Source organism: Oryctolagus cuniculus, chromosome 20 (genome assembly GCF_964237555.1).
Source record: "Oryctolagus cuniculus chromosome 20, mOryCun1.1, whole genome shotgun sequence".
NCBI classification, from domain to species: Eukaryota; Metazoa; Chordata; class Mammalia; order Lagomorpha; family Leporidae; genus Oryctolagus; species Oryctolagus cuniculus.
The window spans coordinates 4,275,468-4,300,990 of record NC_091451.1 but is presented as its reverse complement, the minus strand read 5'-3'; the positions used below and the strand labels follow the sequence as shown (position 1 = coordinate 4,300,990).

The 25,523-nt window shown below is 37.7% G+C and overlaps 1 long non-coding RNA gene and 2 pseudogenes across 2 annotated transcripts in view; 2 read left to right on the top strand and 1 right to left on the bottom strand.

The window, feature by feature from the left end:
• Positions 1 to 25,523, bottom strand: part of LOC127487056 (uncharacterized) — a 248,775-nt gene that overhangs the window by 56,918 nt on the left and 166,334 nt on the right. The window lies entirely within an intron of this gene.
• On the top strand, positions 636 to 10,815 carry LOC100353588 (nucleolar protein 56 pseudogene; annotated as a pseudogene).
• On the top strand, positions 9,472 to 9,589 carry LOC138847355 (small nucleolar RNA SNORA51; annotated as a pseudogene).

The window sequence follows — 25,523 nt, the reverse complement described above, 5'->3', positions numbered from 1 at the left end:
TATATAAACTTTTATATATATAGTTAATTATTATATATTATGTATAGTTAATTTTTTTCATGTATATGTATATATTACCTTGAGAAGAGAGAATGATTATGCTTGGCTAAGATGGCTCTGAGACACGGTATACCTGAAAGTTTCCAGGACAACTTATAAGAATGTAGGGTGTGATGGTGATCTCAATAAAAATTTAAATCATCATGGCCACAGGTTCACAGGGCTGGGAATACCCTAGACTATAATATTTGTGAAAAAGACTGAGTTCAATAAATTTAAAGATAAAAAAATATTTACCTAAATTTCCAAAGTAAATGGTTTATTTCAAGATCCATGAATGTATGTAAGGCTGAAAATGAACTCCCCAGCTAATGAGACTGATGGAACAACCCTAGATTGTTCTCTGGTACTGTGAACATAAAATTTGTTTAGACAACTTCCAGAAATTGGAGAGTTGATAGCCTAACAATGATAAAGCAAATCATGGTAGCCTTAAGGTTCCTGCACTAGAACTGGCACAGATTAGATTATTTGACTATGTACTCAGGCTATAGTAAACAAATTCAAATAAAATATGAAAAATAGAGAAATGGGACAATTTTATATATGTGGTATATTGACTAGTGGGTGTACCCATGGCAAATTTAGTAGAAGCAGAAATAAGGCCACAAGAAGATGTAACAGATATAGATAAAAACAGCCCTAAATACACATTTAAGCTACAGAAAATTTGTATTCTCTTAAATCAAGGAAATTGTATGCCATTGAATTCAATAATCTTAGAGCTAAGATAACAGTGTCTCAACTTAATGCATGGAAAATTTAAGGTGAATGGCCAATTTTGAGTCCCTAAAAATAAACACACTACAAAAACACATGTGTACTTCAAAGTGAAACAATGTAATGTCCAAAAGTGATTTTATAGAACATGAAGATGGAGGTTGCTAATACAACCTGAAAATTTTTGAATAAATTCATAGCATTACTATGTAAATGCCCTAAAGAATGACCATACATTGTCAGTGCTAAGGTTAGATTTCATGTGGATAGAGATATATACAGGTTAAAGTAGTAAAATGAAAGTCAAAATAGAAAATATAAATCTGATGCATATGGCAAAGGAAAAGCTTACTTTACCTTAAGTAACAATGAGTAATTTAGTGTCAGCCATAATTAAAGAACAACTATGTGGATAGGTATTTCTATAAAAGAGTCTAGAATAAACTGGAAAATTGTAGTATTTCAGGAACATGTATTTTGGAAATTTTCCAAAATCAGAAAATAATTTACATGCCGGCGCCGTGGTTCACTAGGCTAATTCTCCGGCTACGGCACCGGCACATCGGGTTCTAGCCCTGGTTGGGGCACTGGATTCTGTCCCGGTTGCTCCTCTTCCTGTCCAGCTCTCTGCCGTGGCCTGGGAAGGCAGTGGAGGATGGCCCAAGTGCTTGGGCCCTGCAGCCGCATGGGAGACCAGGAGAAGCACCTGGCTCCTGACTTTGGATTGGCGCACCGCGCCGGCTGCAACGTGCTGGCTGTAGTGGTCACTTGAGGGGTGAACCAATAGAAAAAGGAAGACCTTTCCCTCTGTCTCTCTCTCTCTCTCTCTCACTAACTCTGCCTGTCAAAAACAATAATAATAATAAAAAATAATTTACAGCTGAAGTAACATCCAGAAAGATGTAACCCATGCTGATGACCATCATGGTACTAGCCCTGTCACATGCTGAAATCCTGTACTCATGACAGTTTCTAGACAACTTCCAGCATTTAATTTGAGTTTATAACCACAGAATCATAAACCAAACCCTGGCACCCATTGTTTCCCTGTGTTAGCATTCTCATAAATCAGGTTATTAATTGCACATTCAGGTGGCAGTGGTAAATTCTAAGACAAAATAATGAGATATACACTCTATATAAAAGTTAATTTTGATTATATGCTGTACAAATCAGTAATTTTGTAGAAACAGATTCATGATCACATAGAGATGGCATAGAGGAATACAAAACTTAGAATTACATAGATTAATAAAAATGTCAGGAATTTAATTAGAAAAGAGGATGTTAATATATTAATTTTAGCAAGCGTACAAGTACTTTGACCCAATAATTGTTTATGGTCAAATTTTGATTTTGAGTACTAAAAAATAAAAAATTGTAAAGAGAATACATTAACTTGAACATTTGAATGAGTCTGCTGGAGTGACACAATTTTGCAAATCATCTACATGGAAGGAGTGAGACAACTTACAGAAATGTGAGCCACTTGATGACTTCAAAAAGAAAATCTGGACTAGAATGAGCAAATGCTTTCAGGGCTATGATTGACATGTATTTTGATATTGAGTAGTAGGGAATAATTTTGTAGAAGTAGTAGGGAATAGTGTTGTATTAGTGACAAAACAGTACACAGGAATATTGTGAAAAAGAAATATATATATATATGTGTATATATATATATTAAACAACTATGAAAAAAATAAATTTAACAGAACCTAAAAATATTTCAAGTATCTTAACATAATACATTTGAAGCCTCACACTGATATGAAGAAATGACTTTGTAAAAATTTCCAAAATCAAATGTAAATGTGTAGTTCCAAAAGAGTCCATGAAATATAACAAAATATCTGACCTGCAAAGGAGAATGATGACACTCATGCAAAATGATTCTATGCAATGTTGTGCATGAACAATGTATAAAACTGGAAAAAATTATGTAAAGTTGATTACATTACAAAGATAAAGTAAACCAAGTTTACAGCAGATATCTTGTTCTAACATTGACATGAGGTACACTATTAATGAAAAAAAACTAAGGCAATAGTAATGAATTCAGAAACAGAAATGAAGTAATGTTATTGATGATATAAACAGATGATTGTGATTAACTGAAGTGTAATTTTAAAAATAAATTACCGGCCGGCGCCGTGGCTCAATAGCCTAATCCTCCACCTTGCGGCGCCGGCACACCGGGTTCTAGTCCCGGTTGGGGCACCGGATTCTGTCCCAGTTGCCCCTCTTCCAGGCCAGCTCTCTGTTATGGCCAGGGAGTGCAGTGGAGGATGGCCCAGGTGCTTGGGCCCTGCACCCCATGGGAGACCAGGAAAAGCACCTGGCTCCTGGCTCCTGCCATCGGATCAGGGCAGTGCGCCGGCTGCAGCGGCGGCCATTGGAGGGTGAACCAACGGTAAAGGAAGACCTTTCTCTCTGTCTCTCTCTCTCTGTCCACTCTGACTGTCAAAAAAAAAAAATTACCATATATGGCATGACATATTACCTTTTGATTACTGTGAGTAGAAACTTGTAATTGGTTTTTATTTATAGTTTTTTAATTATATATTGGGTAAATTTGGCAAACAAAAAAGCAGTCTGCACCCTAATGTTTATTGCAGCACAATTCACAATAGCCAAGACCTGGAACAAACTAAATGCCCATCAATGGTAGACTGGATAAAGAAATTATGGGATATGTATTCTTTAGAATACTATACCGCAGTAAGAAACAATGAAATCCAGTCATTTGCAACAAAATGGAGGAATCTGGAACACATCATGCTGAGTGAAATAAGCCAGTCCCAAAGGGACAAATACCATATGTTCTCCCTGATCGGTGACAACTGACTGAACACCAAAAAGGAAACCTCCTGAAGTGAAATGGACACTATGAGAAATGGTGACTTGATCAGCATAGTCCTGACTGCTAATGGACAACTTAATACATTATCCCTCATAGTATTTTTTTTTGTCTGTTCTACTTAATATGACTGGTTTAATTCTGTAATTATCACACAGTTATTCTTAAGTGTTGAAAATTAACTGAAATGTGATCCCTGTTAAACATAAGAGTGGGAATAAGAGAGGGAAGAGATGTATAATTTGGGGCATGCTCGGGCTGACCTGCCCCAATTGGTAGAGTTGGAAACATACCAGGGGATTCCAATTCAATCCCATCAAGGTGGCATGTGCCAATGCCATCTCACTAGTCCAAGTGATCAATTTCAGTTCACAATTGATCATATTGAAAGGACTAAGAGTCAAAGGGAGCACATAAACAAGTCTAGTATCTGCTAACACTAACCGATAGAATAAATAAAGGGGAGAGTGATCCAACATGGGAAGTGAGATACTCAGCAGACTCATAGAATGGCGGATGTCCTAAATAGCACTCTGGCCTCAGAATCAGCCCTAAAGGCACTCGGATCTGGCTGAAAAGCCCATGAGAGTATTTCAGGCATGGAAAGCCAAGACACTCTGGCAAAAAGATCTCTGTGAGTAAGATCCCAGTGGAAAGAACAGGTCTTCAAAGAGGGAGGTGCCTTTCTCTGAAGGGAGGAGAGAACCTCCACTTTGACTATGACCTTGTCTAAACAAGATAAGAGTCGGAGAACTCAAGGGGCTTCCATAGCCTTGGAAACTCATGACTGGAGCATAGGGAGATTACTGATGCCATAAACAGGAGTGTCAATTTGTAAAGTCAACAACAGGAGTCACTGTGCACTTACTCCTCATGTAGGATCTCTGTCCTTAATGTGCTGTACACTGAGGCTTAATGCTATAACGAGTACTCAAACAGTATATCTCACTTTGTGTTTCTATGGGGGTGCAAATGATTGAAATCTTTACTTAATGTACACTAAACTGATCTTCTGTAAAAAAAAAAAAAAAAAAAGAAATTATCAATTCCCAACTTGACTCTCACTGGGATTAAACATGACAATAGGTCTGATCTGATTTCATCATCATTTAAAAAAAAATCATCTCTTATTTTTCACTTTATGTTTCTGTGTGGGAGCAAACTGTTGAAATCCTTACTTAATGTATACTAAGCTGATCTTCTGTATATTAAGATAATCGAAAATGAATCTTGATGTGAATGGAAGGGGAGAGGGAGTGGGAAAGGGGAGGGTTGTGGGTGGGAGGGACGGTATGGGGGGGGAAGCCATTGTAACCCATGAGTTGTACTTTGGAAATTTATATTCATTAAATAAAAGATAAAAAAAAATTATATATTGGGTAAATTTAAAAAAAAAAACTCCTAAAATTGTATTTACAAAAGAGTACACAATTACAGGAATATAAATCCACACCAATTCTTTTTTTTTAAAGATTTATTTTATTTATTTGAAATATAGAGTTACACAGAGAGGTAGAAAACAGAGACAGAGAGAGGTCTTCCATCTGCTGGTTCACTTTCTGGAACTTAATCTACAAATGTTGATGGCACTCAGGGATATGATGTTAAATTAAGTATACCATTGTGTATTATTCAGTAATTTCAATTATTAAATTTATAGGAAAAATATGGGCATAGAGAACTACATTTTGGACAATTTAAAAAATATAAGATAGTTTAATTTTTAGTTCTTTAAATATTCACAAGAGTAAATATAAATTTCCTGGCAATGAGTATGATGACACAAGGGCTAGAAGATTCTGAAGAGCTATGAACGTAATAACTACCAGGAAACCATCCAAAATATAAACAGAGTTGATGATCTCAAAATGAAAAGTGAAAACATCATGTTTTCTCTGATGTGTAGTGGCTAACATACAGAGTACAAAACACGTTTATTATAAATGAGAGAAACTGTCATGTTTGGATTTGATTATTATTTATAGTGCTTGTCTATACTCCTGGGAACACTTTTGACTTGTTGAACTCTTCATTTAATGTTGCATTAAGCTTATGAGTATAAAGTAAATAAAAATGTTATCACAAAAATTAGAAAAGAAAGGAAGAGGGAAGAAGATAAATATCACTATATCGTTAGAATTGTACCTTTGAATTACATGAAATCTGTTCTCTCTGCATTAATAAAAATAAATTATTAAAACATATAATCCATTTTTTGAGTGTAACCGGTTATTTTCTTCTGTCCTATGACTTGCCCGTTTTTTTCTCAAGAAAGTATTTTTATCATATTGTGCTCAACTTTATATGATATGTAAAATGCAACCAAGAAAGGGATATCAAAGAACTGTGCTTTTTCTTTGAACCAGACTGTATTTAGCTATTTTCCCATGCCATTAGCCAGGAGCTGGATCAGAAGTACAGCAGCTAGGACAGGAGTCAGTCATCATTTGGGATGCTGTCATCATGGGCAGAAGATTTACCTGCTCTGCCACAATGCTGGCACCTCATGCACTCTTATTTGCATGTGGGCTTTTATGAAGTGTGTTCACATAAGTTTCCTTATTCATTGATTTGTCTTATTGTTGAGTTATAAACATAAATAGCTAATACTTTTTTATGTAATCAACAGTACTAAAATTCCAACAATGTACCTTATCACTCTCACTCTTCTCATTAGTAAAAATAAAATTTCAGCAATGATAACCCATGAAATCATACAGTAAAGGAAGACCAGAGACTGTTCCCAAACAATAAATTAATTCCAGATGTCATATTAGTTTGCTGTATCTGGTACTCTAAATGCATAGACCATATGCTAGGCCATGAAGCAAGTCTCAGCAAATTCAAAAAACTGAAACAATATCATGCATCAACTCAGATGACAAAAGCTGGAATTCAACAAATCAGGAATCTCTACATCATATGGAAACACATGGAGACTGAACAACATACTTTTGAATTAACAGTGGGTCGTAAAAGGAATCAATACAGCATATCAAAGTTTATGGGATGCAGCAAAAGCAACGTTAAGAGTGAAGTTTATAGCAATCAGTGCCTACATGAAGAAATTGGAAAGGTACCAAATAAATGAGCTATCAGTGCATCTCAATGACCTAGAAAAACAACAACAAATAAAACCTAAAATTAATAAGAGAAAAGAAATTATTAAAATTACAGGAGAAATAAAAAATGAAACCAGAAAAACAACACAAAAAATCTATGAAAAGAAGAGCTGCTTTTTGAAATATAAGCAAAATAGATCCACCATTGGAGCAATTAACCAAAAAAAAGAGGGAGAATACCAAATCAATAAAATCAGAGATGAGAAAGGATATGTAACAAAAGATACCACAGAAATAAGACTTATCAGGAATTATTACAAAGTTTTGATGAAATTATAGATTCAAAGAATGAAGTAGGTCATTGCATCCCAATAACAGGATGCAAAAAGAATCACCATGCTAAGGCAGATAATAATTAAACTACATAAACGCAGAAATAAAAGATAAATCTTAAAAGCACAGTAAAAGAAATAGATGATTTTTTTTAACAAAGGAGCAAATTGAAGGTTAAGGATACATTGTTGGGGTGCATACAATTTACATGACTCTGAGAAACATCCTTCAAGTATTGAATGAAAATAGAGTTCATGTAGTATTTTTTCATATGGGCAAAATATCTTTCAAAATCCAAAAACAAAAAGGATTTTCAGGTTACAAGTATTTTATATGATTGAGATTAGCATGCATATATGAGAATTTGGTGTAAAATATTCCATTACATTTAAAAAGAATATTAAAATATTTCTAATCTCTTTAATCTAGCAACTTTAGATTATAATTGTAAAGGATTATGCAAATATCTAAAGGTATATGCACTTCAGAAAATTTATAAAATCAGAGGTTAGCTTACATTTGCTAAATTTTATAAAATGCAAAAGTAAAGGAATTTGGTGAAAAATAATTATAATTACATAAACAGAAGTAGAATTCAATGAATATAAAACGCATTCCACCTACTAGAAAAATTCTGAGAACATATATCTAGAGCGACATTTTGGGAAATTTCAGTGAATAATAACTTTATAGTTACAAAATCAAGAAAGTTTGAAACTGTATGACTTTAAAGTATATAAGATTAAACTTACCCTAAGAGTTCAGAAAGACTGTACATTAATGTTGCCAGCAAAACTTACAAAATATTGAGCGATCTGATTACCTCACAGTTAAAAAAAAATCAAGCAAGAATGTCACAGAACAAAGATTGACTTAAATGAGGATACTACAGACACACATAGCAGGGGGCGGTGCTGTGGCAAAACAGGTTAAGGCCTGGCCTGCAGTGCTGGATTCCTATAATGGTACCAGTTCATGTCCTGGCTGCTCTACTCCCAATGTATTTTAATGTGCCTGGGGAAGGCAGTGGAGGATGGCCCAAATTCTTGGGTTCCAGCAACTTTTATGAGAACCAGAAGAAGCTCCTGGCTCCTGGCTTTGGATCGACACAGCTCCAGCCGCTGCAGCCATTTGGTGACTGAACAAGTGGATGAAAGACATATCTATTATATCTATTTCTCTCTCTCTCTCTTTCTCTCTCTCTGTCTTGATCTCTCTGTAACTCTTTTAAATAAATAAAATAAATTTAAACAAAAAACCCGGCGCCGTGTCTCAATAGGCTAATCCTCTGCCTTGCGGCACCTGCACACCAGGTTCTATTCCCGGTCAGGGCGCCAGATTCTGTCCCGGTTGCCCCTCTTCCAGGCCAGCTCTCTGCTGTGGCCAGGGAGTGCAGTGGAGGATGGCCCAAGTGCTTCGGCTCTGTACCCCATGGAAGAGAAGGAGAAGCACCTGGCTCCTGCCTTCAGATCAGCGGGGTGCGCCAGCTGCAGTGCGCTGGCCGCTGTGGCCATTGGAGGGTGAATCAACGGCAAAGAAAGACCGTTCTCTCTGTCTCTCTCTCTCACTGTCCACTCTGCCTGTCAAAAAAATAAAAATAAAAAAATAAATAAAAAACCCACATATATCAATAACTTCAATCATAAAAGCAGAAAGGAGCTCACAATATAAAATAGATTGCTAATGCTGTAAGTAAAAGTAAATAACTTAGTAGGAGTAACAAGAAAATCACTAGAAGATATAAGGGAGTTTGGTGAAAAAGAATCCATTTCAATCAGGTTTAAAATTATTTGTAAATAGCGTCTTAAATCATGAAGAGATCATTCTACTTACACTATATTATAAGAAAGTTGCCAGTGTTTAGAAATGCATAATGGAAAAAAATTTTTAAAAAATAACAATTTAAAAAAGAAAAAAACAACAACAATAACAAAAATTAAATGCATAATGGAAAATTTCACACATCAATGGCTAAATTCCAGAAAGATAAAAATGATATGTGGAATCGAGTACACCATGGCAAGCACTCTGAAAAATTGTAGACATGAAACTTTCCAGAATTTATAGAACTTTGAGCAAGTTTGTGATACCACAATGAAAATGCAAACCAAGATTGCCACAGCTCATATGATCACCATTGGCTTACTATGATGTTTGTGAACAATACAGGGTATAACAATAGATGCAAAGGCAATGAAAAGAAATGTACATGTTATGGAATAATGTATGTTGTGATTACTCCACCAAGAAATGAATAATAATGTTGTGAAAAGCAGATAGAGAACTTTCTGTTGTACTTCATTGCAATTACATCTATATTGGAGAATATGAAAAAAATACCAAAAACATGATTGAAAAAAGATTATGCCTTGTTCTACCATATACGAAGGCACAGATTTCCATATCTAGATTATGCTTAGAGACACATTAAAAATTAGCCTCCTGGTGCTTACCACAATCTGTTCTTACACTGACTGTATAGAAAGAGGAGGCAGAGCAGGCTCTCCCTCAGGGCTCATCTTGCCTGGGCTGTATTGTGAATGGGGGGACAAGGAGTTGAGGGGACTGGCATCTGGCTTGTCCCTGTTTCCTCCAGGCTGAGTGGGGGCCACGAGGGCTGAAGTAGGTGCTTTGTGGCTTTGCAGCAGCCGAGCCAGGGCAGGGCGGGACTGCATCTCTGCAGGGAGTGGTATGGTTATCACTTCCCGGAGGTGGTGAAGATCATCAATAACAACGCCACATAATGCTGCCTCACCCAGTTCATCAGAAACCAAAAGGAGTTGAATGAGGACAAGTTGGAAAAGCTGGAGGAGCTAACAATGGATGGTGCCAAGGCCAAGGCCATTCTGAATGCCTCACGGTCCTCCATGGGCATGGACTCTCTTCCATTGACTTGATCAACATCGAGAGCTTCTCCAGCCACATGGTGTCGTTGTCTGAGTACCACCAGCTCCAGCTCCTACACACTTACCTGCACTCCAAGATGAGCCAGGTGGCCCCCAGTCTGTCAGCTCTCACTGGGGAAGCGAGCCCTGAAGACACGGGGTAACACACCAAAATACGGACTTATTTTCCACCCCTCCTTCATTGGCTGAGCCGCCTTGAAGGACAAAGGCTGCATCTCCTGATACCTGGCCAACAAATGCAGTATTGCTTCACAAATAGATTGCTTCTCTGAGGTACCCACAAGTGTATTTGGGGAGAAGCTTCTCGAACAAATTGAGAAGCAGCTGTCCTTCTATGAGACTGGGGAGATTCCACGGAAGAATCTGGATGTCATGAAGGAAGCCATGGATCAGGCAGAGGCGGCAGCTGTGGAGGAAGCTGGAGAAGCAGGAGAAGAAATGCTGGAAGAAGGAAAAGAAGGCCCTGGTGGCGCTCACCCTAGCATCTTCAGAGAACAGCAGCAGCACCCCGGAGAAGTGCGGGGAGGCGCAGGAGAAACCCAGAAAGAAGAAAAAGCAAAAGCCCAGGAGGCTCCTCAGGAGAACGGGATAGAAGAGCCGTCTGTCTCTTCCTCCAACCCCAAGAAAAAGATATATTTTTCCAAAGAGGAGTTGGTTAGTGATCTGGAGGAGAGAGGGAGCGGCGTAAGCCCTCCCAAGAGGAAGAAACCGTCGGCCCAGGAGGAAATGGCAAATGATGTGGAAGAGGTGGACACCAGGAAGGTCCCCCCAAAAAAAGAGGAACTTCTCTGCCAAGCAGGAAGGAAGCAGAGGCCGCCACCAGCAAGAGCATTGCCAAGAGAAAAAGCTCCATAAAGCATCCCAGGAAGACTGACTAGCCTGGACATTCCCTGCACCTTCAGGGGTACCCTTACCTGCCCTGTGTCCTCACCCCAATAAAAAGATCACAAAATGCTAAAAAAACATTAAAAATTAAACTCAAAGTTAGTCACATGAACATCCAAAAAAGTAAATACAAAATGTTACCTAGAAAGGGTGAATAATTACAGTGGACTAACAATGTCTCTGAGAACCTGTACATGACAGTTTCCAGGAGACTTACAGAATTTTGAGATAGGTGATGACTTCACAATCAAAAAGTTAAGTACTCTGATCAAAGGTTAAGAGTACTAGGGTTGACTAAGGCTAAGATACTACAAATATGCATGCTGATAGCTATAATTTCAAAGAAAAATATAAAGACTTAAAATACATTCAGCTGTCATGAAAAACTAGTTATTACCTCAAAAATGGATAATTTTGTGGATGAAACATCACAAAAGGAGTAAATACAGGTGAAGTGGCTGAAAAGTAGATCATTACATTTCTATTAAAAATGTAAAAGAAAAAATTTCAGCAAACATAACAAAGATCATAGCAGCTCTTACCAAGTTAGAGTAAGGATGCCTGGGCAGTGCTGTGGTACAGTGGGATTTACCCAGCATTTGGGATGACCTCATCTCATATGAGAGTGCCTGAGACTCAAGTCTCATCTATTCTCCACAGCTGACCCAGGGCCCCGCTTATGTACATTGGAAGAAGTGACAATGGCCTGTGTTCCCAGTGACCTCCTTGTTAAATTTAATGAAACCAAGTTCCTAACATTCTGCATGGTGGCATCTTGCATTTATGGAGTCATTTTCCTGCCTGTGCATCACAGGACCAATGGAAATGTCAGGCTGACTCTGCAGGTATTTCCATCTTGGCCTCCACTGCAGGGCTACTAGGCTACATTTTCTCCATAAGTGCTACCTTATTTTGGTAAAGGAAGTTAGAAATTCACTGCATGTGTTCTAGAATAAAGCACATTTGAAAAAGAATAAGCCTTAACATATAACTTGTCTATTTGCTAAAATACTGGGCCTGAAGACAAAGCTACACTATTTTCACACTCATATATTGCAATATGGCATTTATTTCAAGGTACAAATGGCATTTCTTCCTCTAAAGCTGTTGGAGACACACTCAAACCTGTACCTGTATTTATCAGTACTCCATTTCCTTTAGATTTTTGTGTTCCTCTGATTAGGACTTCAATTTGCCTGCTACTTATGCTTAATTGCACTTGCCCTTTTCTCCTCCTTTCCACTGGGACTTTCCAATTATTTTGCTAATTTTTAAAACACACGAAATCCTCACATAAAACATTCTATTTGAACACTGAATACGTTTCAATGACATCTTTTCCTTCTTGAAGAAACTTCATATTTTTAATATGGTGAATGTTGTATGTTTTGATAGGCTGCACTGTTTTTCTTTGAATGCTAAATTTAGAAATATTCTTGAGGCTAATGTTGCAAATTTTTTTTTTTCATGTGGCCATTATGTCTGTCTTGTTATATACTTCACAAATACTCTTCAATTTGGGATAGCAGGTTTTAAATTTATAGATTAATTTTAAGGATAATTGATCAATGTACCACAGTGAGTTGTCCAATTCATGGTTGGATATATCTTCCCAATTACACTTTTATCATCTTTTCTCAATATTACAAATATGTATTTTATTTTATATATTATATATACATATATCATATATATATATATATGCCATGTGCTGTTATTTTCATGGACTGAAATCACTTTGTGATATTTTTCTGCAATACTGGAGATTTTTTAACAAATATGCTTAAGAAGAGGGATTTTTAAATATCCTTTTTTACAGAGACAGTCTTTGTTGATTGAGCATCTCTACCCTGATCTTGTTAGCAATGCTGTTTTGAGCCAGGTCAACAAGTTAACCTGCACAAGTTTGCTAATACAGGATTGTAGATATTTCCAAAAAAAAATGTGAATAAGTTTTCCATAATTTTTCAAATTTTCCTCATATATCAAAACATGTTGCATGCCTTGAATATACCCAAGTTTTGTCACTCATATCCAACAATCTTGAAAAATTAAAACAAACAAAAAGAACTAGGCTCTCATATCAAAATAAAAATTCAAAGTAACTCAGTAGACATATCTTTAGGTTGGGAAGGTTTTTATGGAACAGAATAATTTTTAAAATACTCATAATTCTGAGCAGACAAAATTCCTATATTGAAAGTACAAATGCAGGCTATCAAGGGACAGTGTAAACTAAGATGATAACCAAGTGTCAAATTACAGGGCACTTGTGACCTCTAAAACCTGAACAAAATCCCCAAGTGAAACAGAATATTTGTTTTAGCCTTACCCACTCTAGGTGACTATGTTATTGGAAACAGAAAATGGAGAGACCCCTAGAAACAGCTGTGCTGAGAAGCCAGCATCCTGGAAGATCCTGCTGCCCACATATTTAGAAAACTGGGGGGAATCAGGTCCCGGCAGGGAAGGACGGAGGAGCCCAGGGCCGCACAAACTACAGCTCCCGTCCCACACGCACCCCACACACGGAGCCCACATTCTCCCTAATGACCACCCCATGCCCACTGCACAGTCGGGGAGACGCGGGGCTGCTCCCACACAGCTGCCCGGGGAAGGCTCTGGGCCGAGAAGTCGCTGAGAGCAGGGAAGGGGCAGGGTGTCGGGGGTCCCGGGTGCCAGTCCAGACCCCGACCCCCGGGTCTGAGGGGACCAAGGGAAGCGCTGGGCCAGCGGCAATATGGCGCCACAGATTCGGAGACGACCTCTGGGAGGCCCGCGTCCTGCCAGCTTCTCAGCAGCTTCCACGGCTGCTTTACGCCTCTCCCGACACCTGGGCGCACACACTCACCACGTCGCGGTTTTCAGCTCCAGGTGTCCAGCGTCCCCCGGTGATGAAGGTGGAGGCCATGGAGCCCGACTTGCTTCAGGAGCCTCCTGCCTGCAGAGCCGTCTCCTAGCACCTCGCTCCTGCCCAGAACTGTAAGATGACTGTGACGTCAAGACCCCGCGTGATGACGTGACGTGGACGTCGTCGTGCCTGATTGGACAGCGTGCATGGCCATGAGTGCACACAACCTCACAAAGTATGCAGCCCATCAACATCCTCCACGGCAATGGGCCCCTGACTTCAGGTTGTGCTGGGTGGGAGCAGCAGGAGGCGAGGCCTGGGTGCAGGTCGGACTCCACCTCCCCAGGCGGGAGGCCTCTCCCCTCTGCTCCTGCACCCGCCGGGTCCCTCCTGTGGCCCTGTCCTCCCTGATGGATCCCTGCTGGAGCTCTCGGTGCAGTAACTGCTTCAGTGAGTCACAGTTCTGTGCGTCGGCCTCTGGGCTTCATTTTCTTTGTATTGAAAATTAGCGCATGATTTTCAACAAAGTTGTGGAAAATGTAATTTAAAAGGTAAGTTGATTTTCATGCAAAAGTATTTTGAAATCTAAATCTACTTTTTCATAATACACATTCTCCATGCATTTCTGAAGGCTCACTACAGTCATCCAAGTGTTCAGTGAAACACCAGTATGTATTCCTCCCCTCTAAATTACTTTTGTACATTAACCAACTTCTCTCCACCCCATCCCAACCCCAGCCTCTGGGGACCATTATTCTGTTCTCTATGTCTACAAGATTGTTTCAGACACCATTTAATGAGTGAGATCATGCAGTATTTGTCTTTCTGTGCCTGGCTTATTTCATGTTACATAATATTCTCAAGGCTTATCCATGTTGTCAGAAATAGTAGAAGTGAATAGCATTCCATTGGACATATACAATATATGTTGGGTCTTTTGTGTTACTTTTTAATATTGATTTGAAGAATGCTGAAAGACATCACATGATTCAATCCTTTTATTCCCTTTTCTTCTGTCAGTATTTGTTTTCTGCTCTGCCTATTGACCCTTAGTATTTTCTATTGTTTTTTGCTGGTTCATGGTATATCTAGTGGATTTTAAAAATATTGATCCTTCCAGTAATCTGGTTAAATTCATTATCAGTTGTATTTGTTTTTAGATTGTGTTGCTTCTCTCTGAATATCTCCAATATATTGACATTTTATTGCTTAGAAATCTTTACACCATTCTTTTTCTTTTTGCTCTCCCTTCCCCCACTACTGCTACAATAAGAAGTTGAAGATAGTGGAGGTGGCCTGGACAAGACTTACTTCCAGGCAGGGAAAAAGCTGTCAGTGATCCTGTATGTATTCTGTTGTTTGTTGCAGGATCCTTTTTAAACAATCCTGATCAGAATAAGGAAGCCACTTCCTTTTAAATATACTGCTATCAGTTTTTTTAAATCTCTTTTTTTAACTTTTATTTAATGAATATAAATTTCCAAAGAACAGCTTCTGGATTACAATGGCTTCCCCACACCATAACTTCCCTCCCATCCCCAGCCCTCCCCTTTCCCTCTCCCTCCCCCCTCAAACACTTTTCAACATTCAATCTAAATGGTCATATGATTTTCTTCTTGAATTTTTTACTTACCTGGAAAATTTCAATAGATTGTTTAAAAATGTTAACCACCTCTCACATTTTTTCTTGCATTTCACTTGCTATTAATTATATTTTTATATTTTATATGTGATTTAATCTATTATATGAATATTAAGGATATATATATCTGTTTATGAAAGTGAGGCTTATACTTAATTCATATTTAGTTCTGGTGGGGTCAACTTGTATCATCAACAATGTAATGCTGTTTCCAAAAGAAATTTGAAAATATTCTTTGCTTATTTCTACCTTGCTACATCTGGGAAACATAGATGTGTTAGGAATATTTTATATTTCTTTTTTTCCCAAAGATTTATTTTTTTTAAAGTAGGAACTACTGAGAAGCAGAGGCAGACAGAGAGAGAGAGAGACAGAGAGAGACAGAAAGAGGGAGGGAGTAACATCCATCTGCTGGGTTACTCTCCAAATGGACATAAGGAGCCAGAGTCAGGCTGATATGAAGACGGGAGCCAGATGCTTTCTCCAGGTCCCCCATGCTTGTGCAGAAACCCAAGCACTTGCGCATCTTCCACTGTTTTCCCAGGCCATTAGCAGAGAGCTAGATTCTGTATGTAGCTATTGTGAATGGATTTATCTTAGAAGTTCTTCTCAGCTATGGCATTATCTGTGTATACAGAGCCTATTGATTTTTTGGTATTGACTTTATATCCTGCTACTTTACCATGCTCTTCTAAAAATTACAATAGCCTTCTGGTGGAGGCTTTTGGATCCCCTATGTATAGAACTATGTCAGCTGCAAATAGGGCTAGTTTGACTTCTTCCTTCCAAATTTGTATCCTCTTGATTTCTTTTTCTTGGCTCTGGCTAAAACTTCCAGTATTATATTGAATAGCCATGTTGAAAATGGGCCTCCCTATCTGTTACTGGATCTCAATGGGAATGCTTCCAACTTTTCCCATTTGTTTTGATGCTGCCCATGGGATTGTCATAAACTGCCTTGATTGTGTTGAGGATTATTCCTTCTATACCCAATTTTCTATGAGTTTTCATCATAAAAGGGTGTTGTATTTTAGCAAGTGCTTTCTCTGCATCTATGGAGATAATCATATGGGTTTTCTCCTGCAGTTTGTTAATGTGGTGTATCGCATTGATAGATTTGCAAATGTTGAACCAACCCTGCATACCAGGGATAAATCCCACTTGGTCTGGGGGGATGATCTTTCTGATGTGTTGTTGAATTCTATTGGACAGAATTTTATTGAGGATTTTAGCACCTATGTTCATCGGAGAAATTGGTCTGGAATTCTCTTTTCTGTTGCATCTTTTTCAGGTTTAGGAATTAAGGTGATGCTGGCTTCAGAGGAAGAATTTGGGAGGATTCTCTCTCTTTCACTTGTTTTGAATATTTTGAGAAGAATTGGAGTTAGCTTTTCTTCAAATGTATGGTAGAATTCAGCTGTGTATCCATCGGTCCTGGGCTTTTCTTTCTTGGAAGGACCTTTATTACTGATTCAATTTCTGACTCAGTTATGGGTCTGTTTAGGTTTTCTATGTCTTCATGGTTCAATTTAGGTAGGTTTTATTTGTCCAGGAATCTGTCCATTTCTGGTAGTTTTCCCAGTTTGTTGGCATACAATTCTTTGTAGTAATTTCTGATGACTCATTTTATTTCTGTGGTGTCTGTTGTTACATTCCCTTTTACATATCAGATTTTATTGATTTGGGTCTTTTCTCTCCTTTTGTTAATTAGTTGGGCCAATGGTGTGTCAATTTTGTTTATGTTTTCAAAAAACCAGCTGTTCATTTTGCTGATCTTTTGTATTTTTTGGATTCAATTTTGAATAATTTCTCTTCTCAAACTCATTTGGTGTTTGGTTTGATTTAGTTTTTCTAGATCCTTGAGATGCAGTGATAGCTCAATTTTTGGTGCCTTTCCAATTTCTTTTTTTTTTTAACTTTTATTTAATGAATATAAATTTCCAAAGTACGGCTTATGGATTACAATGGCTTCCCCCCATAACGTCCCTCCCACCCGCAACCCTCCCCTCTCCCACTCCCTCTCCCCTTCCATTCACATCAAGATTCATTTTCGATTCTCTTTATATACAGAAGATCAGTTTAGCATACATTAAGTAAAGATTTCAACAGTTTGCTCCCACACAGAAACATAAAGTGAAAAATAATAGATGATTTTTAAATGATGATGAAATCATATCAGACCTATTGTCATGTTTAATCCCAGTGAGAATCAAGTTGGGAATTGATAATTTCTTTTTTTTTTTTTTACAGATCAGTTTAGTATACATTAAGTAAAGCTTTCAACAGTTTGCACCCCCATAGAAACACAAAGTGAAATATACTGTTTCAGTACTCGTTATAGCATTAAGTCTCAATGTACAGCACATTAAGGACAGAGATCCTACATGAGGAGTAAGTGCACAGTGACTCCTGTTGTTGACTTTACAAATTGACACTCCTGTTTATGGCATCAGTAATCTCCCTATGCTCCAGTCATGAGTTTCCAAGGCTATGGAAGCCCCTTGAGTTTTCCGACTCTTATCTTGTTTAGACAAGGTCATAGTCAAAGTGGAGGTTCTCTCCTCCCTTCAGAGAAAGGTACCTTCTTCTTTGATGACCTGTTCTTTCCACTGGGATCTCACTCACAGAGATCTTTAATTCAGGTTTTTTTTTTTTTTTTTTTTTTTTTTGCCAGAGTGTTTTGGCTTTCCATGCCTGAAATACTCTCATGGGCTTTTCAGCCAGATCCAATTTCTTGATGTAGGCACCTACTGCTATAAATTTTCCTTTTAACACTGCTTTTGTTGTATCTCATAAGTTTTGAAAATGGGATATGTACTCTATAGAATACTACACAGCAGTAAAAAAAAAAAAAGAAAGAAATCCAGCCATTTGCAATAAAATGGAGGAATCTGGAAAACATCATGCTGAGTGCAATATGGCAGTCACAAAGGGACAAATACGATATGTTCTCCCTGATCTGTGACAATAACTGAGCACCTAAAAGGAAAGCTGTTGAAGTGAAATGGACACTATGAGAAACAATGACTTGATCAGCCTTTGTCCTGATTGTCAAGGAACAACTTATTATTTTATTCCTTTTGTTTTTTTTTTTTGTTCTACTTAACAACACTGGTTGAACTCTTTAATTAACACACAATTATTCTTAGGTAGCTCTACCCTAGGGGTAGAGCTAGAAATGTGCCATGGGATTCCAAATCCATTTCAATAAGGTGGCATGTACCAATGCCATCTTACTAGTCAAAGTGATCAGTTTAATTTCATAATTGATCATAAAGATAGGACTAATTGCCAAAGGCATCACATAAACAAGACTAGAGTCTGCTAATACTGATAAAATTATAAAGGAGAGAACGATCCAACATGGGAAGCAGGATACACACAGACTCATAAAATGGCAGATGCTCTAAACAGCACTCTGGCTTCAGAATCAGCTCTTAAGGCATTAAGATCCAGCAAAGAGCCCATGAGAGTATCTCAGGCAATGGGAGACCAAGACACTGTGGCAAAAATAAATGACCTAAATGAAAGATCTCTGAGAGATCCCAGAGGAAAATATGGTCCATCAAAGAGGGGAGGTACCTTTCTCTGAAGGGAGGAAAGAACTTCCACTTTGATTATGACCATGTGTAAATAAAATCAGATTTTGTGAACTCAAAGACTTCCATAGCCTTGGCAGCTCATGACAAGAGCCTTTGGTGATTACTGATGTCATAAATAAGAGTGTCAATTGTTAAATCAGTAAGAGGAGTCACTGTACACTTATTCCATGTAGGTTCTCTGTCCTTAATGTGTTGTACTATGTGAATTAATGGTAAGACTACTACTCAAATATTATTCTTTGTTTGTCTGTTTGGGTGCAGTCTGTTGAAATCTTTACTTAGTATATACTAAGTTGATCTCTGTATAAAGAGATAATTAAAAATGAATCTTGATGAAGAATGGGATGGGAGAGGAAGTGGGAGATGGGATGGTTTTGCCTGGGAGGGAGGTTATGGGGAGAAAGCCACTATAGTACAAATGTTGTAATTTGGAAATTTTTATTTATTGAAGTTAAAAAAAAAAACAAAAACAAAGGAAAAAAGTATACCACTGTGTATTATTCCATAGTTTCAGTCATTAAATTTATAGGAAAAATATGGGCACATAGACGTACATTTTGGACTGTTTCAAAAAAATCTAAGATAGTTTTATTTTTTGTTCTGTAAATATTCACAAGGGTAAGTATAGACTTCCTTTCATTTAATATAATAACATTAGGGCCTAGAAGATTCTGAAGAGCTATGAACTTTGAAAACCTATGTACTTTGGAAATTTATATTTATTAATTAAAAGTTGTTTTTTTTTAAAGTCTGCTTAAGTCTAACTGGAGATCCTCTGAATGTAATCTGGAGTTTCTCCTGCACATTTTAGAATCTTCTCTTTATATTTCACTATGTTGAATTTGTTTACAATGTGTCATGGTGAGGCTCTTTTCTGGTCATGGCTATTGGGAGTTCTGTGTGCTTCTAGTACTTGGATGTCCCTTTCTTTCTCTAAACCCTCAAAGTTTTATGTTAATATTTCCCTAAAAAATGCCTTCTAATGGTTTCTCTCTCTCCATGCCTTCAGGAAATCTTAGAAATTGAATTTTTTTAGTATCCTGTAGATTCCCAATGGTGTTATTTAGTGTTCTAATTTCTACTTCTTGCTTTTGGTTTGACTGTGTACTTTGCTGTACTTTGTCTTCTGGCCAGCAGGCTCTGTCATTTATTCTGGTTAAGGGTATGCCTACTGTGACAAACCCAGGTTTGGTTTGGTAAATCTTCTCTTTCTTTTGTTTTCAATAAGAAGGGAAGTATAATCTGCTAAGCTGAGCTCTTCTTCTCAAAGGAGAACAGTGCCTGAGTGCTAGCCCCAGTGGGTATAATATTCATCAGCTCTGTTCCAAGGACCACAGAATGGATCTGTGCTGTCTTCAGTGTAAGTTGATTCCCCAGCAATGTCGCTCACCAGGTACCAGGAGTGCCCATTGGAGGGTGAACCAATGGAAAAGGAAGACCTTTCTCTCTGTCTCTCTCTCACTGTCCACTCTGCCTGTCAAAAAAATTAAAAAACACACTCTTTTATGATGAAAATCTTATGCAAATTGGGTATAAAAGGAACATTCCTCGACATAAGACATAATCTAAGTATGTTTTTTAACTTTTATTTAATGAATATAAATTTCCAAAGTACAGCTTATGGATTACAATGGCTTCCCCCCCATAACGTCCCTCCCACCCGCAACCCTCCCCTCTCCCACTCCCTCTCCCCTTCCATTCACATCAAGATTCATTTTCGATTCTCTTTATATACAGAAGATCAGTTTAGCATACATTAAGTAAAGATTTCAACAGTTTGCTCCCACACAGAAACATAAAGTGAAAAATAATAGATGATTTTTTAAATGATGCTGAAATCAGATCAGACCTATTGTCATGTTTAATCCCAGTGAGAATCAAGTTGGGAATTGATAATTTCTTTTTTTCTTTTTACAGAAGATGAGTTTAGTATACATTAAGTAAAGCTTTCAACAGTTTGCACCCCCATAGAAACACAAAGTGAAATATACTGTTTCAGTACTCGTTATAGCATTAAGTCTCAATGTACAGCACATTAAGGACAGAGATCCTACATGAGGAGTAAGTGCACAGTGACTCCTGTTGTTGACTTTACAAATTGACACTCCTGTTTATGGCCTCAATAATGTCCCCATGCTCCATTCATGAGTTTCCAAGGCTATGGAAGCCCCTTGAGTTCTCTGACTCTTATCTTGTTTAGACAAGGTCATAGTCAAAGTGGAAGTTCTCTCCTCCCTTGAGAGAATGGTACCTCCTTCTTTGAAGACCTGTTCTTTCCACTGGGATCTCACTCACAGAGATCTTTCATTTAGGGTTTTTTTTTTTTTTCCTGAGTGTTTTGGCTTTCCATGCCTGAAATACTCTCATGGGCTTTTCAGCCAGATCTGAATGCCTTTAGGGCTGATTCTGAGGCCAGAGTGCTGTTTAGGACATCCGCCATTCTATGAGTCTGCTGAGTATCTCACTTCCCATGTTGGATCACTCTCCCCTTTATTTATTCTATCCGTTAGTATTAGCAGCTACTAGACTTGTTTATGTGCTCCCTTTGACTCTTAGTCCTTTCATTATGATCAACTGTGAACTGAAATTGATCTCTTGGACTAGTGAGATGGCATTGGTACATGCCACCTTGATGGGATTAAATTGGAGTCCCCTGGTATGTTTCTAACTCTACCATTTGGGGCAAGTCAGCCTCAGCATGTCCCAAATTGTACATCTCTTCCCTCTCTTATTCCCACTCTTATGTTTAACAGGGATCACATTTCAGTTAAATTTCAACACTTAAGAATAACTGTGTATTAATTACAGAATTAAACCAGTCATATTAAGTAGAGCAGACAAAAAAAAAAAAACTACTAAGAGGGATAATGTATTAAGTTGTTCATTCACAGTCAGGGCTATGCTGATCAAGTCACCGTTTCTCATAGTGTCGATTTCACTTCAACAGGTTTCCTTTTTGGTGTTCAGTCAGTTGTCACCGATCAGGGAGAACATATGGTATTTGTCCCTTTGGGACTGGCTTATTTCACTCAGCATGATGTGTTCCAGATTCCTCCATTTTGTTGCAAATGACTGGATTTCGTTGTTTCTTACTGCGGTATCGTATTCTAAAGAATACATATCCCATAATTTCTTTATCCAGTCTACCGTTGATGGGCATTTAGGTTGGTTCCAGGTCTTGGCTATTGTGAATTGTGCTGCGATAAACATTAGGGTGCAGACCGCTTTTTTGTTTGCCAATTTAAACTCCTTTGGGTAAATTCCAAAGAGTGGGATGGCTGGGTCGAACGGTAGGGTTATCTTCAGGTTTCAGGGGAATCTCCAGACTGACTTCCATAGTGGCTTGACCAGTTTGCATTCCCACCAACAGTGGGTTAGTGTCCCTTTTTCCCCACATCCTCGCCAGCATCCGTTGTTGGTAGATTTCTGTATGTGAGCCATTCTCACCGGGGTGAGGTGAAACCTCATTGTGGTTTTGATTTGCATTTCCCTGATTGCTAGTGACCTTGAACATCATAAATGACCATTGTGATGTTATAATCAGCTCTGATGTTATAAGCTACTGCTATGAAGTTATAATCATCATGAGATCATAAAAGCTATAGTGATAATCATATTCCAATATTGTGATGTCATTAATACACATTTTGATGTTATAAACCAATTATTGTGTTGCCATAATGCATTTTAAATAATATTGTGATGATATAATAAGATACCGTGCTTTTATAGACCTATATCATCCTATAATAATTGTGATCTGGTAAAAAGCCTTGTGATGTCATAATCTATGGGGATGGGATAAAACAGCATTGTTATGTGATGTCATAATCAATTGTAAACGCATAAAAACCTCTGTGAGATCATGAACCACAACTATAATGAAATAATTGATTGTGAATTCATAAACCACTATTATGATGCAAAATCAATTATTATATGAAAAAATCATGTCCTATACCAATACTCTGATGCCATGAAAGTAGCATAATAATGTCGTAAGTTAACCATTGTGCTGTCATAATAAATTATGGAGTCACCCTATTGTGTCAACATAAATCAGTCATTCTGATATCATGATCAACTGTGATACAGAACTCCATTTTGCTGTCCTAAAATAGCCATTATGATGTTATAATGAATTGTGACATCACAAATCCATTGAGAGGTCAAAATCAATTGTGATGGCAAAATAAAATTGTGTGTCATAACCTACCATTTGAAAAGGTTTATTTATTTACTTCTTTATTTGAAAGGCGGAGTTAGAGTGACAGAGAAAGAGAAATCCTTCATCTATTGGTTCTCTTCCCAAATGGCCACAAAAACTGGGTCTATGCCAGGCTAAAGCCAGAAGCCAGGAAACTCTTTCAGGTCTCTCACGTGGTTGCAGGGGCCCAAGGAATTCAGCCATTATCCACTGATTCTCCTTGCACAATAGCAGGGAGCTGGATTGGAATTGGAGCATCCAAGACTCAAACCAGTGCCCATATGGGATGCCAGAACTGCAGGAAGTGGAATAACTTGCTGCACTGCAGCACTGGTCCCAAACTACCAGTGTTATGTCCAAAAAACCTTGTGTTGTCATAAAGAAGTGGGATGTCATAAGCAACTCCTGTGATACCATAAACATTGTGACTTAAAACTATAAACTATATTGTGACAAAAATCCATATGACATCCATTTTGATGTCATAAACCAAGTGTAGGATGATATAAAAATCACTGTGAAGTTATATGGCATTGTATGTGTCATAATCAATTATATCATAAAAACCATTGTGAAATCATAAATCTACCATTGTGATGTAATAATAAAGTGAGGTGTCATAAAGCAGTATTGTCATAATTGATTGTGACTTCAATAATTCATCACAATAATTCAATTGCGATGTCATATGCCAACTTTTTGATGACATAAATCTATGATTGTGATATAATATTTAATTTTGATGTTATAACAATTATTGTGAGGTCACAGCCAGTATTTATGCCACACAATCCACCATTTCTGTTATATATGTACGATTTTGATGCAACAATCATAAACTTATTAAAATTGTGATGCATATGCATATTGTGATACCATTTATAATGATGTAATAAACTACCATCATCATGTCATAGTGCATTTGATGTCATAATACCATTGCTTAATCAATTGTGATTTAATGAACCAGCGTTATGATTTTAAAATGAATTGAGCAATCATAAAAATAATAAGTCAAAAACCTAGTGCAGGGTCATAAAAATCCATTGCAACGTCATAAAGCTACAACTGTTATGTAATCAATTGTAATATAAAAATCTTTGTGATATAATCAGTCCTGATGTGGTAAACCACCATTGTCACATCATAAACCTAACATATTAATATACTCATTTATGAAATCACAAAACATTTTGACATCATAATCCAATTGTGATGCCATAATCAGTCAAGTTTAGAAACTTGTGATATCATTGGCCAACGACGTGGCTCAACAGGCTAATCCTCCGCCTAGCGGCGCCGGCACACCAGGTTCTAGTCCTGGTTGCCCCTCTTCCATGCCAGCTCTCTGCTGTGGCCAGGGAGTGCAGTGGAGGATGGCCCAAGTGCTTGGGCCCTGCACCTGCATGGGAGACCAGGAGAAGCACTTGGCTTCTGCCTTCGGATCAGCGCAGTGGCCGGCCGCAGTGCGCCGGCCGCAGCGGCCATTGGAGGGTGAACCAATGGCAAAGGAAGACCTTTCTCTCTTTCTCTCTATCCACTCTGCCTCTCAAAAAAAAAAAAACTTGTGATATCATAAAACAATAATGTACATTATAACACATCAATAATGTGCAAAAACACTGTACTATCAGAAACCTACCATTTATGTTACAGTAAATTGTGAAGCCATCAAAACTTCTGGCTTCATACACATAACATTGTGATGTCATAATTGATTGTAATGCCATATGCTACCACTGTCTTATCATAAATCATCATGGCAATGTTCCAATGGATAGTGATGTCATAAACCACCATAATGATTTAAATTGTGATCTCATAAAGCCATTGTGATTTCATAAAGCAATATTTGATGCCATACACAAACAATAATCCAACTGTTATGATGTCATGATTAATTGTAAAGTTCTAAATCCATTGTGACATCATACACCTATCATTGTGCCATCAGACATATTGTTGTGATATCCTAATTGTAGCATCACAAAATGAATTTAAAATGAGTTACTATTTTGAAGACATTACAAGCATAAATCTACTGTAATGTCATAATCAATTGTGATGTATTAAATACCCATGTGAAGTCAATATAAATTTTGTGATATGAGGTCAATATCAATATCGTGATTCGCAAAAATCATGGTGATGTCATAAATCCATATTGTGATGTTGTAACCCCACAATCTTATATCATAACCCAACCATAATCCACTCTGATTTCATAAACCTACCATTGTAATGTCACAATCATGATGTCATAAGCCACCATTTTGATGTAAAAAGCTATTGTGATGTTTTAAGCCTTCTAGTGTGATATCAAAAACCAACCATTCAGTTTCCATAATCAATTGTGATGTCATAAAACGACCACGGAACCACCATTATGATGTCA